At 50.4% G+C, this 12,607-nt stretch overlaps 1 long non-coding RNA gene across 3 annotated transcripts in view; it reads left to right on the forward strand.

The window, feature by feature from the left end:
• LOC122443044 overlaps positions 1-12,607 on the forward strand; it is a 46,717-nt gene that overhangs the window by 2,645 nt on the left and 31,465 nt on the right. For all 3 annotated transcript variants that reach the window (XR_006269882.1, XR_006269881.1, XR_006269880.1), the window contains exon 2: positions 2,548-2,703. This is a non-coding gene — a long non-coding RNA (uncharacterized LOC122443044). The remainder of the gene's footprint in view (positions 1-2,547; positions 2,704-12,607) is intronic.

Genomic DNA, 12,607 nt, shown 5'->3' on the forward strand with positions numbered 1-12,607 from the left:
ATCCCTGAGTCAGGAAGTTCCCCTGGAGGAGGGAATGGCCAGCCACTCCAGTATTCTTGCCTGGAGAATTCCATGGACAGAGGAGCCTTGCGGACTCCATGGGGCTGCAAAGAGTTGGACATGACTGAGTGACTAACACTCATTCACTCATATATATATATATATATATATATATATATATGTCTTTCTCCCCGTGTGAATGTGTGTGGGTGTGGGTGCGGGTGCAAGCAAGGGTTTAGGAGCTCTGCTTCCCTGAGCATCATCCTGGACAGGAGCTGTTGGGGTAGAAGCGGATGGGTGGAGGAAGGATATTGAGTAAAGACAGCCCCTAAGCAGATCCAAGGCACAGACCTGGTTTGCTTTTTCTCCTGGAGCCTCCTGGCCCCCAGATTTTGGCCCAGAGATTCTGTAGCTAGACCAAGTCTGGTTCAATTATAGTCAGAGCCAATCCATGAAGCAGCTTTAGTCTGAACTAAGTGAAGGCAAAGTGTGAACCGAGTGAAGACCCTAAGAACTCTGCTGGTCCGTGGACAAAAGCTGAGCCCCAATAGCCTGATCAGAGGCCAAAAGTATAGTACTGATTCTATTGCTAATTCTGACGTGTGATCTTGGACAAGTAACGACCCACATGACCCTGGACCTCCTACGCAGCAGGAGTTCAGACTGAGAGCTCTGAGGCCCCCACCAGCTCTTTCAAGGTTTGATAAGATGCTGACACTGAATACAACAGAAAGGAGGGGACAGAAGAAATGACAGCCCCAAAGACTCTCACCAGAGGTTAGGCCAGAAGCCAGAGAAGTCACTTGACCACCAAGACTGGATAAGGAGAGCAAGGCAGACAGGAAAGGAAGGTGTGGTGGAGGTAAACCAGAGGACAAGAGGTCAAAGTCAGGGTAATCAACTTCTTTCCAGGGCTGCTACTCTATGGAACCACAGAGTACGTGAAAAAGGTCTCCCCAGCCTCTCTTCTCTTTCTGTAGCAGGAGGCAGGAAGCCTAGGACTTGGCAAAGTGTAGCCCTTTAGGCCATGATCCCTGCCTAGGTGTCCTTGCTTGGTCAGGAACTCACATCTCAGGCCCCATTTACCCTGCCCCAAGGGTAGGGTGGTAGGGTAAATGGCCAGAGGGTCTTGTCATGGTTGGCACAGGGCTGAGCTAGAATCCCCGGGCTCTGCTAACAAGACCGCCATTGGCGTCCTCCTAGCTCATCTCCTCCCACCTCTCCCGTTGAAGAATCCTCTTCTGTCCCCAAGAGGGACTGAGCAGCTAACCGCACAGGGCTAGACTGGTGGAATCTGCGCCCACCCCCACCCCCTGCTCCCAGGATGCCTTTGAGGGAGAGGCTGCTCCTCTCCTTGGCCAGGGCCTCAGGATAGTGAGGGCTTGGGAGGCGGCCACAGATCCAGACTGTCCAGGGCCTGGCCTCGCTGGGTCAGCGCCAACCATGAGTGGCCACCTGGGGCTCCTTCAGGCCAGGCCAGTCTGCTGCAGCTCCAAGCCCTCCCCTGGAACACAGGGAAACCCATCAATCACCCCCACCCTTGTCCAGGGGATCGAGGGGCTTGGAATCCAGTTTAGCCAGGCCATCTGTGACCCAAGCCTATGGCCAGGGGTCTCCACCCTGCCGAGGGAAGAGAAACTTGGGAATACTGGGAGGGGTCTGACATCATGCTGGTGGCTCCAGAGGAAGGGAGCTGTCTCCTACTCTGACCACCTCGCGTATGCTCCCATCATCGCCCCCTTGTGGCCTGAGGAGGCGTTGCAGGCCTGGGTAGGGATGCGCCACTGCTGATCCCAGGGGACTGGAGGACTTCACTGCAGCTCTGAACGACCCTCAGGGGCTGCTGACCCAGTATGTATGGGAGTCGAGATACTCAGAGTCTACAGGAGTGGGACAGCTCACTCTCTGACCCTGTTGGTCTCCTCCCTGTCCCAGATACAGTCTGTCACTTCTCCCACCCAGTGCCTTTACAGTTCTATTTCTCAGCTTCCCATCTTCCTCCCCACCCATGTGAATGTCCCCCATTTTTCAATGCCCCATCTCAGTCTCCCTGCTCCTGCCCTCTCTGACCACCCAGGCCCACTTTGACTATTGCTTCTCAGGTCTCAGATGATAATGTTCAGCACCCTGTAATTTACAAGGCACATTCGTGATCATCATCCCATCTTCAGCCTCACAGCTGATCTGTGAGACAGGAATGATGACACCCATTTTACAGAGGGAAAACTGAGGCTCAGAAAGGTGAAATACACTCCAGCCGTGTGCTCCTCAGTGAGAACGTGCTAGAATACTCTGGCTCTGCCTGCCTGGCAAACACATCCTCCTTCCCATACACACACTAATTTCAAAAATGTCCCTATCTAATACGATCCAGCTATCTATCATACTGTGGTGGATTAAATATGGTCACAAATTCTTTGAAACTCTCCCATTATGAGGTAGAGTCTCTTTACTCACCCTTTTGACCTGGACTGACTTTGTCACTTGCTTTGAACAAAGGAATGACAGAAATGATACTCAAGAGATCTTGCCACCTTGACTCCCTAGGAACTCTCTCCTGAGACCACCAAATAAAGAAGTCAATCTGTCCTCCTAGAGGATGACAGACCACATGAAGGAGAACAGAGACCCCCAGCCAACAGCCAGACATGTGAATGAGGACATCTTGAACTTTCTACCTCAGCATTTGCATAAGTGAGCCAGGTAAGACCAGCAAAAGAATGGCCTCGCCACCCACAGAATCACAAGAAATGATAATCATTGTTGTAAGGCACTAAGTTTTGGGGTGATTTGTTGTACTGTAATAGGTTACTGATATACACACTCAGGGGCTTCCCAGGTGGCGCCACTGCTAAAGAACCCGCCTGCCAATGCAGGAGACATAGAGACAAAAGTTTGATCCCCGGGTCGGGAAAATCCCTTGGAGGAGGGTATGGCAACCCACTCCAGTATTCCTGCCTGGAGAATCCCATGGACAGAGGAGCCTGGTGGGCTACAGTCCATGGGGTTGCAAAGCATCAGACACGACTGAGGCAACTCAGCACACACGCACACATACACGCTAAGAGTAAAAGAGCTTTCAGTTGCAAGAGTCAAAGCACAACTCAGACTGGATTATACAGAAAAGGGATCTGATGGTTGTGAAAACTGAAGTCCTGGGAAAAATTGGATCCAGGGACTCAAATAACATCATCAGGATTGTTCTCCATCCACGTCTCAACTGCTTTCTCCGAGATGGTTTTTTCCCCAGGAGGCTGTAGCAGAGTCTGTATTTTCCCAAGCTGGCTGCACCAACAGCTCCCATTGCACATGTTCATGTACAAGGTGATTGCCTTCCTCTGCCGTCAAGAACTAGGATCTAATTTCCCTCCTTTTGAATCTCAGCTGGCCTATGACTGACTTGTAACCAAGAACGAGGTGAACTTTCAAGGCTAGGTCAGAAAAGGTCATACAACTTCCACTTGGGATGTCTGCTCTGGGGAAAGCCAGCTAACTTCCCAGAGACCACCAAACTGAAGAGGCCTGGTGTCGGTGTTATGGTAGGAGGTCCCAGCTGAGCCCAGTCTTCCAGCCCTCACCATGAAGGCACCAAAAATGGGAGTGTAGCTGTCCTGGACCCTCCAGGACAGACCAGTTCATCTACTAGATGAGTGCCACGGGGTGGCCTCAATCCAAGTCATAAAAAACAAGTCATTGTTTTTTGAATTGCCCAGTCAAGCCCTACATGAGACCCTGACCTATAGAATTCTGAGGATATGAGAAAATTGATCATCATTTAAGCCACTAAGATTTGGGGTAGTTTGTCATGCAACAGTAACTGAAACAGACGCTGTTCCCATGTGGTATCTTCCAGAAGATCCAGGCTCCTTTCTAGCACGTCTCAAATCTCCCATTGAAAAAGCATGACTTCTGTGTTCCAGCAGAAGTCCTGGGAAAGGCTCTCTCTCTGGCCCCTTCCTGACCCAGTCACTGTAACCATGGGGGTGGAAAGCTCTGATTAATCCACTCCTGGACGTAGGGGTAGATCATCTCACTGGAATCACAGGGACTGATTTTTCCTAAAGAAAATTGTGGTGCTGTCACCAGAAGTAGGAAGAATGGATGTTAGGAAGTGAAAAATGACACATGCCCACCAAAAATAGAACCACAAATACAAACCGAAAAGTACAACTCCTACTTCAGGTTGAGTAGGAGTCAACCTGAAATGTCTAACTACTAAACTTTTTTAAATCCAGATTCTTTTTTAAAAAATTAATGTATTTATTTTTGGTTTCGCTAGGTCTTTGTTGCTGTGTGTGGGCTTTCTCTAGTTATGGCGAGCAGGGGTTACTAGTGTTGCAATGCATAGGTTTCTTGCTGCAGTGGCTTCTCTTGTTGCAAAGCACAGGCTCTAAACACACAGGCTTCAGCAGTTCTGGCGCATGGGCTTAGTTGCTCTGTGATGTGCGGGATCCTCCCGGACCAGGGATTGAACCCATGTCCCCTGCATTAGCAGGCAAATTCTTAACCACTAGACCGCCAGGGAAATCCCAGTGGATTCTAACTAATTTTGATACCAGTAGTTGAATCTTGATATCAAAAACCACTTTAATAGCTGTCAACCTCAGCATTTACCCTCCCTTTGTTCTTCGGCAAACCTACCCATGAATCACTTCCTCTCACCCTGTAACCACATCAGTACTTCCCAAAAGAGCTGGGCAAAACTGAACAACTATAACAACTCCAGCTTAGAAAATGAAAGAAAAAGAAACCTTCAGAATTAGGCAAGTCACACGGTAGCTGCACACACTGCGGCCTGCTGGTCAACCCGGTCTCATGAGGGTGTGCTTACTCTTCAGAGGTTGTAGGTGGGGAGCAGATACCCCAAAACATGTCCATTAGAGCCCTCCACCTTGTGTAACATGCTCACGGTGTTCATGCTCCTCAAAGTTAAAAAACATGTCACCTTAGGACTTCCCTGGTGGTCCAGTGGCTAAGACTCCATGGTCCCAATATAGTGGGCCTGGGTTCAATCCCTGGTTAGGGAACTAGATCCCAACTAAGACCACAACTAAGAAGAACTAACACGCCACAACTAATAGGGAGGGCAGTCAAATAAACAAGTAAATATTTTTTTAAAAAGGTCAGCTCACTGTCCTATGGTGCACTCACCATGGTCTCAACCTTGAGTTCACACATGGCATCTCTAGTGCTCCCGACACTTTCCACAAGGTGCTCACACCCACAGAAGCCCCAGTGTTTTCACCACTGGCTGTGGGAGTCACCATGATGCTCCCCAAGCTGTCACGGTGGGCTCAGAGTCCCCACAGCATCTCCCACACTGAGACATTGTTCTGTTCACTGCACAAATCAGTGAGTTCACATTCTGCAAGTGGACATCAGCGTGTCCCACAGTCCCCGCCCCCCCCCCCGTGTGAGGGGGACACCCCCACTCACAGTTTTGTGTAGGACTAGGGGGTTCACACTTACTAGGGAGTCACGGCAAGAGTGTTCACACTCCCCTCCTGGACCAGTCACACTCAGTGTGATGAGTTTGCCCCAGCTGTTCATCAAGCTCACCCTGAAGCATCTGACAGCTGCCTGTTTCCCATGACCAGAAGAGCCTGCAGCAGTGATGGGCACGGCCTGGATCAGGGCTGTATCAGGGCTGAGATGAGACAGATGTCGGCTGGCTCTCAGACCATACATGCCCAGGACCCACGGCCGTTTAATGGGCGATAGCTGCGGAAAGTTGAGTGTGAGGAGCCTCCCTCTTTCCAAGCAGAATATTTCGCCCACACAACTCCTAGGCAGTAAAGATTTGGGACTCCAGACGGCCCCGGTGAACAGGCAGCGAGGGGAATGGAAGCTAGAAAGGCCTGGGTGAGCAGGCTTAGCCAGACACGGGGGACAGCAGGAGACAGACAGACATGGGCCTGCACTGGTCATCCTTGGTGGGTTGACTTTGTTCCCAGAAACAAAGCAGCATTCAGGGTGGCCGAATTGAGAAATTACTCCCACCCCCAGAGAACAATAGCTTTGAGGACAGAATGTTGGCCACTAACAGGGAAGGCCAAGAGAGGGAAGAAGAAAATTGAATCCCTCTTCCCATTTTCACTTTTTCTTTCTTAAAAACAACTTATTTGGCTGCAAAAGGTCTTAGTTGTGGCACACAGGATATTTAGTTGCAGCCTAGGAGATCTAGTTCCCTGACCAGGGATCGAACCCCAGGCACCCTGCATTGGGAGCTCGGAGTTTAGCCACTGGGCCACCAGGAAGGTCCCCTCACTTCCCGTTTTTAAAATCGAAGCATAATTTTCATTCTGTAAAAGCACCTTTTTGAGTAGAAAATTCTATTTGTTTACAAATGCAGACAGTCTTGCAACCACTATCACCATCAAGATACAAAATATTTCCCTCACCTCAGAAACTCCCTCTGGAGTCAGCCCCCTTCCCCATCCCCAGCTGCCGACCACCACTGAGCTGTCCCCTTTTCCTGTCATTTTACTTTTACGGGAATGTCCTATAAATGGAATCCTTTGGTATGAGCCTTCTGAGTCTACCTTCTTTCACTTAGTATAATTATCCATGCTGTTGCATGTGTTAGTAATTCATTCCTTTTCACTGTTGAGTAGTTTTCTATCATATGGATATACCACAGTTTCTTTGTTCATTCACCAGTTGAAGGACATGGGCTGTCTCCCAGTTTTTAGCAACTATATTTTAGCTATGAATATTTGTGTACCAATTTTTGTATAAACATGTTTTGCACTTCTTTTCAGTAAATATCTAGGAATGTGATTGTTGGGTTATAAGTGAAGTGTATGCTTAACTTTATAAGAAACTGCCAAACTGTTTCCCAGAGTGATTATTCCATTTACTTTCCCACAAGCAACATGAGAGTTCCAACTGCTCAGCATTCTCATTAACACTTAATACTGTTAAAATTACACCTTTGGCTGCTTTTAAGCCTTTCCAATGGTTGTGTAACGTGTCTAGTTTTAATCTGCATTTCCCTGGTAACCAGTGATGGTGAGCAGCTTTCCATACTCTTATTTGCCATTTCTATGTCTTCTTTGGAGAAGTGTCTGTTCACATACTTTGCCTATTTTGTAATTATTTTTGTATGTTTCCTCATTATTGAATTCTGAGTGTACTTTGTATATCATAGATACAGGTCCTTTATCAGATGTTTTTCGAAAGTATTTTCCCAAAGTAGCTCTGTAGCTTGTCTTTTTTTTGGCTGCAAAGCACAGCATGCAGAACTTCCCTGACCTGGGATCAAACCTGTGACTCCTTCAGTGGAAGTGCAGAGTCTTAACCACTGGATCGCCACGGAAGTTCTGTCTTTTCATTTTCTTCCTATGCCTTTTGAAGAAGAGCGTAATTTTGAAGTCTGATTTATCAATTTTTAATTTTATGGGTTTGTGCTTTTGGTATTAGATCTAAAAATGTTTGCCAAAACCATGGTCACAAAAATTTTCTTTTGTGTTTTCTCTAGTTTTTTTTTTTTTTTTTAGGTTTTGCCTTTAGGTCTATTTTCACTTTTAACCAGCTTATGCACATGGTGCAAAGTCTGAGTCACGCTTCATTTTTCACCTGTGGATGTCCAATTGTTTTTTCCCTATTTGTTCAAAAGACTTTTTTCTCCATGTACCAATCCCTTCCCCCACACTGCAGCTTTTCAAGTCATTGATGCCAGCACCATAGAGCTTTCTCCATGCACAGAGGTCAGTAGCACAGCAGGAACAAATGCCTCTTTTGCCTGATTCCAAAACATGTCTGTCTATGCCCAGATAAGCAAACTTTTTGGTGGAACAGTTCTTTTAGCTTTTACTTACAGCCCTTCTGTTCTCCCCAGGACTCAGACATGTGTCTACTGAGAAACGCCCCAGGAGATGGCTAAGACTTCCAAGCACAGTGCTGTGTCCAGAATTGCCCGTCCTCTCCACTGACTCTCAGATCTCCCTGGAGGCCCTTTGAACAGAGAGGGTTTGAATCCTCTTGTTGTTTAGTCGCTCAGTCGTGTCCAACTCTTTTGCCACCCCGTGGACTATAGCCCACCAGGCTCCTCTGTCCGTGGGATTTCCCAGGCAAGAATACTGGAGTGGGTTGCCATTTCCTTCTCCAGGGGATCTTCCCAACCCAGGGATCGAACTCACGTCTTCACATCTCCTGCATTGCATACGGGTTCTTTACCACTGAGCCGCCAGGGAAGCCCTTTGAATCCTCTGCACCTAACTAATCAGCTTCCATCAAACAGCAGGAGAATACCCTGAATAGGTAGCAGCTGCCTTTACCTTTCTGGCTGCTTTCATCTGTCATCTTCACTGGAGCCAGATCATAACCAGTGAAGGAGAAAGCACACTATGCAAAGTATTCCAGACTTCTGCCAAGGCTTGGCTCTTGGGGATGCTTGGGAACTTGAGTCAGCCTCGAACCCAGGCCCAGTCTCTTAATTTCCCATCCTCTGATCTTTCTGTTTCCTCACAGCGGCCACTCTACAGGATGGAGGACAGAGTTGGCTGCTCTTTGGCATGCCAGCGAGATGAGGGGGCTCCTTAGCTAGTTACACAGTTTAACAAGAATGATGACTCACTCAGGCCCGTCTGAATGAAAAGCAAGCTTGTAAAGACAGCTGAAGTCAGAAACTGAGCTGAGGCCGGCCAATCTCTCACATGCGGCCTGAGTGTTTCTCCAGCGGAGCAACTGCTTCTCTCTGTACCTTGCTCCTCACAGGTCCATCTCCTGTTTTTCCTTAGTGCACATTCTACCAGGAGCCATTCTGATTGGCTCAGCTAGTTACTATCTCCACCCCTGCTGGGTGGAGCTTTTCCCAAGAAGCCCACTTCACCAGTCACCTGCCAGTGGGTGGATAGGCTGGGTTTAGGTCAGATGCTCAGCCTGAGCCAATCAGTGGCCATTCCCAAACACCATGTAACAGGTGCTTTCCTGAGTAGGGAGCAGTGTGCCCACAGTTACAGCCAGATGGGGATCTGGGGTGTGGTGGCACCATTAAGGTTACAAGCACAATATGAGAGTTTATCATCATACCTGAAACAGGCAGATGCGCCCGCTGAGCATTCCAGCCTACCCCCCTCTCCAGCCCCAGCCTCACTATTTCCCACTTAGCCCCACTCTGAGCTGAGCTCTTTGCTCCACCTGGAAATGCTGCCTTCTTTCAACCGACTGTAAACTTCTGAAGAGGAAGGCCTGTGCCTTATCTCTGTGTCTCCAGCCCCTGGTTCAATGTGATAAATTCATAGATCTGGGATTTCCCTGGCAGTCCAGTGGTTAAGACTCTGCCTTCCAATGCAGTGGGTGCAGATTCAATCCCTGGTCAGGGAAGTAAGATCCAAAATGCCTTGTAGTCAAAAAAAATTAAAACAGAAAACAGAAACAATATTGTAACAAGTTCAATTAAAGACCTTAAAAGTGGTCCATATCATAAAATCTTTTAAGTAAAATAAATTCATAGATCCTCAAGAGGGAAAACGATTTACCCAAGGCCATTCATGGAGAGAGAGGCAAGTCACGATGGAGCCCAGGTCTCCTGTTCCTCTAGGTTCCTCTCTGCCTCCAGTAGACTCCTTGGCATCTCACTGAGATGTGACGCTAGGGGTCTGCAGTCCCAGTTCTGGGTCCGGTGAGGCTCTGGCTCTGCCCTGAGGCACATCTTCCCTTGAGGATGCAGGCCCAGCCCTGTCCCCTGAACAGCCGAGTCCATTCTAGGGGTGAACACCCTGCACTGCCTCAGGGAACCTCCAGGGAATGCTCAGAACAGACCTGCAGGTAACCTGACCCGAGGTTCCCAAATATTCTACTTCCCGCTATGGGCCCCGTGATCCATGAGGGCTGGAGTGCGAAAGGGATGCAGACAGGCAGGCTGACCCAGCTGCTCAGCTGAATGAGGGATCTGAGCAGCTTCAGGGGTGATTAACGGCAGCCTCGGTTGTGTGCCTGCTCTGGGAGTGTGCACCACGACTGAAGTGCGGGGGCTTGCAAGCTAGCCTGGGTGTGTCATGACCCCTGTGTGCCCACACTCAGCGTTGACCCCCATGTACAATGTGACCTCAGGCATTTTACTTTCCCTCTCTGGACCTTGGTTTCCTCCACAGTTAAATGAGAGGATTAGATGGGCCCTAGAGCTCCCTCCTCTTCCTCTTTCACCACTGTTCCTTACACCCCCCTCTGAATCTTCCTTCCTGTTTTCAGCAGAGCAGCAGCCTGTCCCCACAGGCCTTCAACCGTGGGGGCCTCATCTTCTACCTCCAGTTCTTATTAAAACCTTTCTCTTGGGACGTCCCAGGCGGTCCCAGTGGCTAGGACTCCACTCTCCCAGTTCAGGGACTCCGAATTCAATCCCTGGTCGGGGAACTAGATCCCGCGTGCCTCAACTAAAGATCCCACGTCCCACAACTAAGACTCAGTGCAGTCAGATAAGTATACAAAAATAAATATTTTTAAAAACCCTTTCACTTACGGAAACAGCTATCTCACCGAGAAGAAGGCAGGTGCATTCTCCACTACCTTGTACATGTGTATGTGTTTATGTGTAACTGTTTGTGGCTACGAGTGTGTCTGCACTTTAATGTGTATGCGATGGGCAGAGGGGAAGGGAGAGATGACAGGGGCCCCCCCAGGGAGAATGGGTCCATTTGCTTATGTCTCTCTGTTTTCCCAACACAAAGAGAGAGGCTTCTAGGGCATGTACCCACACTTCAGCTGTGTGAACATTCTTCAAATATCTAGTTGTAGCAAAACTCAGCCAGGCACCACCTCCTCCTCTGGGAACCCTTGCTCATAGCCCAGGACTGAAATAACTGCCCTTCTCCTGTCTTCAGGATCCCTGTGCTCTCCTCCCACACAGCGTTTATCGCATTCTATTGATGTTGTCTGTTTCCTTGCCTGCCCCATCTCTATGGTGGAAACCCTAGAGGACAGGGACCATGTCCAGCATCCCAGCACCTGGAACCTTCAGAACCTGTGTATCCCAGTATGATACTCCACCCTCAGGGGCCCCACTTCTCTGCGCCCATCTCCGCAGGGCAGACCAAATCCAGCACACCTGTGGGGCTTTCCCCTTGGGATCTCCACCCCAGGACCTTCCTGTGGCCCAGGCAAGGCTTGCTCTAACCCTGAAGATGGACGCAACCTGGAATACAGGGTGTGGGTGACGTGACTGATCCCGCCCCACCCCAGGGTTTCCACTGCAGGGAGCCTTATTCCTTTTTTTCTGAACTTTTTGGCCCTGGCCTGAACCTTGCTGGCGCCCATGGGCTTTTAATATTTTCCGTTCTTGGCTGTTGTACAATATTGGCTGTTGTACAATATTTCACCTCAAAAATGCATCCTCCCCCCTCACCAAAGGGCGCGCCTCTCCAGTGAGAGGACCTGGCTGGGTGAGTGGAAGTGACCCACCGCAGTCTGGAGCTTGAAGGAGGCCCAGCCCAGCATGCAGAGAAAGAGGGGGCAGAAATGTCTCCCCACTTCTGGGAAGACAGGGCCAGTTACCTGAGCCAGCCTGAGGCCTTGTGGTCCCATTGGAAGCCCCTCTGGAAGCCTGGGTGCTTCCAGCAGGGTGCAGGTCTGGAGGGGACCCTCGTCCCTTTCACTTGCCCTCTGACCCCAGGCAAGTAGTTTCATTTCTCTGAGCCCAGTGTCCCCACCGTCACAGTCCCTGCCTTTCAGGGCCCTTGTGAGGCTCGAATGCCGCACATTTGGATCGTCCGGGAGCTTTAAAACCGGTAACTGGTGCAGGTGCGGCTCGGACAGCAGTGGTTTGTAAAGCTCTCGGGTGATTCTCATCGCATCTGAGAACCGCTGCTCTGACAGGAAAGCTCTTCAGCTGTGGCTCTGAAGAGCAAGAGCGCCACTCCCCCATGTTCCTGGGAAATACGACTCCAGGGACGGTGGAGACCCACCGTCAGGGTGGAGGGGAAGCACTTGGAAAAGGCAGGCGAAGGTCCTGCAGGGACAGGCAGGACCTTCCCAGCTGGCCCTGCCTGCAGACGGATGCCTCCGAGCCTCCAGCCCGGCCCAGCCACAGGCCGGGACGGACAAACCTGCCCTGGTGGCCTCTCTGCTGGGCAGCCGGGTCCTCCTGAGCGAGACCCAGCCTCCCCTCCCAGACACAGCCCCTGAGCCCGGATAGCGGGCCGGGGCTGGAGGGCACTCTGCTCTGTCACCTGTCACGGCAGAGAAGGGCCGTGGTCACTGGAGAATGAAGAAGGAGAGAGCCGGAAGCCCTGGGGTTGGGGGGAGGATGTTTGGGGGCCTGGTGGGGAGAGCGACATCTGCTTTCCTCATCCTGAGGAGAGAGGATCCGCAGAAGGTTCCAGAGCCCAGAGGAAGAAAACAGCAGGAGAGCCAGGCGCCTGGGGGTGGGGGTGGCCAAGTGGAGAACAGCCTCTCCCAAGGCTGCCTGCACCCCCAGAGCCCAGACATGGACAAAGGCAGGAGAGCAGGTTGTCTCCAAGGGCCCTACAGCCCCTGCCTGGGAGCTTCACCCCGAGTCCAGTTTCCCCAGTGGAGGCCAGAGCCCTCAGCCTCCCCGGACCCCAGGTTTTCAAGGGGGCTGCGAACAGGCCGGAGCCTGGGGTCTAGAGTCCCCGTGAGCGACTTCAGT

The sequence above is a fragment of the Cervus canadensis genome, chromosome 6 (genome assembly GCF_019320065.1).
Source record: "Cervus canadensis isolate Bull #8, Minnesota chromosome 6, ASM1932006v1, whole genome shotgun sequence".
In the NCBI taxonomy this organism is placed as follows: domain Eukaryota; kingdom Metazoa; phylum Chordata; class Mammalia; order Artiodactyla; family Cervidae; genus Cervus; species Cervus canadensis.